The sequence below is a fragment of the Lepisma saccharinum genome, chromosome 13 (assembly GCF_977018435.1).
Source record: "Lepisma saccharinum chromosome 13, izLepSacc3.1, whole genome shotgun sequence".
Classification (NCBI taxonomy): domain Eukaryota; kingdom Metazoa; phylum Arthropoda; class Insecta; order Zygentoma; family Lepismatidae; genus Lepisma; species Lepisma saccharinum.
Genome location: NC_139241.1, coordinates 11,713,948 through 11,719,989, shown reverse-complemented (window position 1 = coordinate 11,719,989; position 6,042 = coordinate 11,713,948). Strand labels below are relative to the sequence as shown.

The following is a 6,042-nucleotide window of genomic DNA, read 5'->3' as shown; positions in this document are numbered from 1 at the left end:
CACAAATATCCATGCCCAGGCCAGGATTCGAACCCGGGACTCCTGTATATGTATGAAAAGATAACAGTTTCTCTGCATAACTTCTATCAGTTCCTGCCAAGATAAGAACTCAGACAATACTTAACAATTTGAATTACACTAATTAGTGTCCAGTGCTCGGAAGGCCAGTGATTGCCAAGCCGATTTTTAAATTTAACATTTCACGTTTGTCAAAAACAATGTATTCAACATTCTGTATTTATTGAATATAAAATCAGAAAAGAAATGTAAATCTACTTACTCACTATTTTGGTGCGTTTTGGCCTGGTTTCTCCACACGTTCTCATCCCTTGCAATACTACTGCTAGTGTCCTGCATGCACCTGGAACAATAACATTTTGTGTTTCTTGAAAAAAATACTCAATACTTTACGAACAAAATGAAACCTAAATTATTTAGGGACACTTCAGTACACTTCAGCCCTGACACAACAGTACTTAAAAGTTACTTGGTATGAAAAAGAAGAAGAAAGAAAACATTGCACATAAATTATATTCAATTTTTTTTAGCAGTTACAACAGGTCAATGCCCTAAATTGTCTCTATAACAAGGTTACTTTGCACAGTCATGGACACTTGTGGGTTGTAACGATTCCATTGAAAGTTAATGGAATTGTTATAACCCAGAAGTGTCCGTGACTGAATATACAATATACCATAAATAGGTTAGGATGAATAAAATTTTATTTCAATGATACTCAAAAATATGTCATTTTCCTGGCCATTGACAGAGAGCCCCACGAACCATTGATGGATAGCCCCAAAAACCATTCACGATAACCCCACGGACCATTCATTTCCGGCTAGGTTAGGTTAGGTAAGCGTAGTTAAGAAAAGAAAAAAAATTCTCGGAAAAAAAAAAAGGCACGTTTGGAAACACTGGCGAGATGCTTGCGCAATCTGCAGGTACATAATGGAAACAACAGCATAATGTCGCTTTACAGAAAATGCAAGTTCTTTACATAAAAAGTGATTATTTCTTGTTCTACAGCATTCTATGGTGAACTTTTCAGTTTCCGTGAAAGAAAATACCTCGAAGAACTTCGACAATGCTACAGAAACTGATTTCAGTACGTAGTTTCTCCTGTATATTTGAAGAAATCCGTTCGGGCGATATCGCATATTACAAATTGCAGTGAAAAACACAAAAAAAATCTGACTTTACAGACCAGCTTTGCAAAAAACTGACAAAGATCAAAAACATTTTTTTTACTGTCAATATTAACCATTTTCCATTTGCATGGAAAGTGCATGACATGGAATCAGTTTGAGTTAATTTTGAAAATATGGTTTTCACAGTAAATCTGGATAATTCTTGTGATCATGAAGGCTACTGTCATTGCAAATGGTTGCACAGATATTAGAAAGCCAAAATATTTCATGTATCACCAGAAATATAAGGTTAAAGCAAAGGACAAAAACTATTATACTCACAGGAAAAAGGTTGACTAATTTCATTTCCAGTGGAAAGCTATCTGTCACCTGCAAAAGAATCAAGAATTAGTTAGTACAGATTAAATATAATGAGGTACAGTTACTCTTATATTACCAAACAGTGACAGTTAGAAAAAACTTGGTTGTGACTATTATCTTGTAATCAAAGAGTCTAGACTTAGAATCCCGATGGAAGTGATGCAGTGAGATTCACATCAAACAATTATTTTTGAAGCTCAATATTTGTCCGTTCCTCATTTCAATAGTGGCATTAAATCCATCAAGATAAAAATTAGGCCTCTGTACACAACTTTAATGTTAAGACAAAATATACACAAAACAGACATGTCACTAAATGTATGTTGTGTAAAGCATAAAAATGGACCTATTAAAATAATAAGAGATGTAATTTTCGAGAGTGGACATTTGGTCACCAGCTCCTTCTATAACATTTGAATTTATTTCTCGCATAAAATTTGATTGGTTTCAAAAAAAAATATGAAGTTTCTGGTGCATGGAAATAATGGAGTTTGGGGGTTAAAATGAATTCTGAAATAGTTAAGTTTTTCTCACAACGAACTTGTAAAGTAATTTGGTAACGGTACCAAATGTTTAACGATGTTCCCAAATTTTATAGAAGTATTAAGAAGTGCCTTAAAATACTGGGCACATTTGTGGCTGATTTCCATGTGAGGCTCAAAGGGGGTTCGTGCTTGAGACCAGATGTCACATGAGCATGCATTGGAAGCATTTAGTGATGTCATTTTAATTCTAAAAGCCATAAACCTGATTCACCTAGCCTAACAAAGAAAGCATTTAGAGATGGTTTGTGAATGTTAGAGCCCTAAACTTAACATGCCTAACTTAGCAACGAAAGCATCATAGCTCTGTCCCCAACGCATGTGAAGTAAATGGTAGTGGTAGCCCATATCCAAGCTTACATTAAGTGAATATCTGTTCACAAACAATCACATAGGAGTATACGGAAGCAAAAAAAATTGGGTAAATGTCTGTTATATTGGAGACACATTAAAATCAGATATTTTGCGTTTCGGATGGTTCGTACTTACCAATTGTGTATTGCGTACCATAGTTGAAGGTGCCATTATGCTTATTACACGAAAATAACTACGATTTTCACAATACGAGTAATTCTTTTGGTTCCTTTCTTCCGTTGCAGAACATACAATATGGCTCACACAGCTGTGGATCATTGCGCGTCGGGCTTGTGTTTTGTCGATTTGGAGTGGGTATGCAGTGTTTCCACCTTCTTAACTTTCGTGTTCATTATGTCATCACAAACCATTGACGGATAGCCCCAAAAATCATTCACGATAGCCACACAAACCGTTGACGGCTAGCCCCAAGAACCATTGATGGATAGCCCCAAAAACCGTTCACGATAGCCCCACGAACTATTGACGGATAGCCCCACGGACCATTTCAAGCAAGGTTAGGTTAGGTTGGGTTAGGTAAGCATAGTTAAAAAAAATTCTCGTAAAAAAAAGGAAACACTGGCAAGACTGCATGACTTCCGACACTCGGCCATCTGCAGGTACATAATGGAAACAATGGCATAATGTTGTTGCTTTGCACAAAATGCAAGTTTATTATATCAAAAGTGCTTATTTCTTGTTGTGTAGCATTCTACGGTGAGAAAATACCTTCAAGAACGGTAAGTCTAGTTTACGTCCTTTTCCTAATAAATACATGTCATATATCGTTGGAAAGGTTATTTTATAAGGAATTCAACAAAGTAAATCCCAAGGCGAGGAAAAATTTCTTGGAGGAGAAAATCGAGAAAAACCGATGTTGTCCGGATATGCGTGATTGAACGTACTGAGGACATTTTTCGATGATGAAGCACATATTTAGGGGTGAAATGAGTGCTAATGGAACCTAACCTAACAGGCCTAACCTAACCTCGTAGGCATACTTCGTTCCCGTGAATGGTTAGTGACAGAAAGTGTAAAAAGAAAAACTTACTTACTCTACGGATGCCGGAGTGCCGACTGTTTACTAGCACGGTTTTGTAAACGGGCAAGAAGGAGTGCGCAAAGAAAGACGTAAACGTGTAAGAAGGAGTGGACAAGAAGGATGTAAACTAGACTCTAGCCCCAAGAACTTTCAAAATGCTACAGAAACTCATTTCCGTAAGTGGTTTCTTCTGTAAAAATGAAGAAGTGTGTCTCCGATATAACATACATTTACCAAAAAATCGTTCTCCAGAAAGCATGGAATAAGTTATCACTCATATTCCAAAGCAAGTGTTACCAGACATAAATAGGAATCCAATTGTGTAAAAAAAAGGTAAGACTGCAGAATATGGGCTGCTTAGGAGGAAAGCGATTCCTAATTCTATGGTAATGGTTTGAAGTTATTAATCAGGAAAAGTAACTTTCAAGGTGCGGAAATGTGTAATTTTCGAAAAAAAAACAACAAGAAATAAGAGTTCAGGATGGGCGCTCTTGAAATCGTGGCACTGCACAAATGTAGTGAAAGCAAAAAAATGCCTACGTTGTTAGGTAGCTAGGTTTAATTCTCTTAGCCTAAATAATAATTTGTCATTGTATTTATGCTAACAAAACCTAACCTAACGTTGTAGGCATTCCTCGTCGAAATAATGAAAAAAACTGTGTGTAAACAATATGGACGCGAATGAATGGAGAAATGCATAGCTTTTAGTAGCATGAAAAACATTTTTCATTGTATTTATGCTATTGGAACCTAACTAACAGGCCTAACCTAACCTTGTAGGCATTCCTCGTCTCAAATAATGAAAGAAACTATGCGTAAACAATATGGACACGAACGAATGGAGAAATGAGCCGAGAAATGCATTGCTTTTAGTAGCAGGAAAAACATTTTTTCGCACAAAAATATAATACTAATCGGAAAAATAACCGGAAAATGGAAGCAAAATGTACGTACTTTCAGGGAATATAAATTTTGTTCGTCTACGTAGAGGAACATGTTCTGCAGTGACACCCAATTCTTACCATCATTAATCTCGAATGAAATCACCACTTTATATATCATGAACACCGTTGAAATTTAAAAAGTCTCAGATTTTAACTGCATGATCTAAGCCATGCGTACAAATCCAGCTCATTTTTTCTTTTCTTTTTAAGAGCAATCTAATCTAACTACTTGACTTAACAAAAAAAGCCATAAAAGAACCTCGCCCGCTAAATAAATGCAATATTATTTTTTATTATCATTTCTGTCATTTTCCCACACAATGCTAACAGTATTGTGAAAATATATACGATATTGTTTCGTATCTCACATAGGTGTGCGTTTTTACTGAATTGTTTTAAACCAGTTTTAATTATTACTTATGAATTGTATAATTATTTACTTACCTTAGTGGTCACAAAATTATTCTCTTTCTCGTTTAATCGGCTTGATAAACCAGACGAAAAATTTTTGTTTGAAGTACTTGTGATCATGTCACCATCACAAAACAAAAGAAATCGTGTGCGTACTTGTGCATTCATCTTTCATTAATGAGCAATTCTACATGACAAATACATTCTTGTTTCAGTAATGACCAATTTTACATGACAAATAAATCTTTAGCATATTTTTGGTTAGTGTTTTAAGTCCACTTTATGCACAGTAAAGCTAATCGGGACTGGACCTACAGTTTAAGGTGGGATCCGAGCCACTTGTGCCTCCACCGGGTATCGAACCACTGCGCCATCGGGGAGGCCCTCTCTTTAACATATTAATTTCATCATGGGTTAACATATATTCTTTTAACGAGAATCTCAGGCTGTGTCCAAAAGGTACAAAGTACATACTTGAAGTACAGTCTTGACGGAAGTGACGTCACCTAGTGCAGTTCGAAAGCGCCAAGCAAACGAGTGTACAATCAAAAGCAAATGAATTAGGAGAAAAAAGATTTTCTCGACGAAAAATGAGTTGGCAATGCTGCGAGCACCGAGGCAATCTTGATAAGACGCTTGAGGAGCGTCGAGCAAACTTTCCTGAAAAGCACAACTCCAGTATCGAAGGTCATGCTACACGTGGATTGGCAACTTTCGGGAGCATGCTGTCTGTCTACACAATTCTCCTCAAATGCCTGTTTCAAGATGAACCTTCAGCTCGCATTTTATTTTTCAAATGTAGTTCTGACGTTGTAGTCATTTTACAATTATTTGTATTTGTTCTTATTTTGCTTTGCTTTTATGTCACTTTTATAATTAATCGAAACTATCAAGATGGATGATAATGAGATTAAATTGATGAAGAGACACTTAAAAAAAGAGATTGCCAGACCAGGACTTGAACCCGGAACCTAAAGCGGATAAGGTGGGGAGACCGACAACAACTCCCGGCCATGAACTGGAGTATAAAATTTGTAATTGCTCAGGAGTATTTTTTGTTCTGTTCATGACTAATACCTGCTTTCGGACACTTAACTTATAAGTGACACACTTTGTTCGGTGGGAACAAGCAACTTATTGTTTGAGAGGAGGGACACATCTCGTTCATATACTAGATACAATCATGGACTATACTTGAAATGTGACGTGCTAAACAATACTTTCGGAGATCAGTTGGA

The 6,042-nt window shown here is 36.4% G+C and overlaps 1 long non-coding RNA gene across 1 annotated transcript; it reads right to left on the bottom strand.

The window, feature by feature from the left end:
- Positions 1-233: 233 nt before the first annotated feature.
- LOC145996874 (uncharacterized) lies at positions 234-4,904 on the bottom strand. Its single transcript, XR_014442822.1, has 3 exons — positions 4,838-4,904; positions 1,473-1,520; positions 234-361 (listed from the first exon to the last, which is right to left on the bottom strand). It is a non-coding gene; the product is annotated as an uncharacterized LOC145996874 (long non-coding RNA).
- Positions 4,905-6,042: the final 1,138 nt, after the last annotated feature.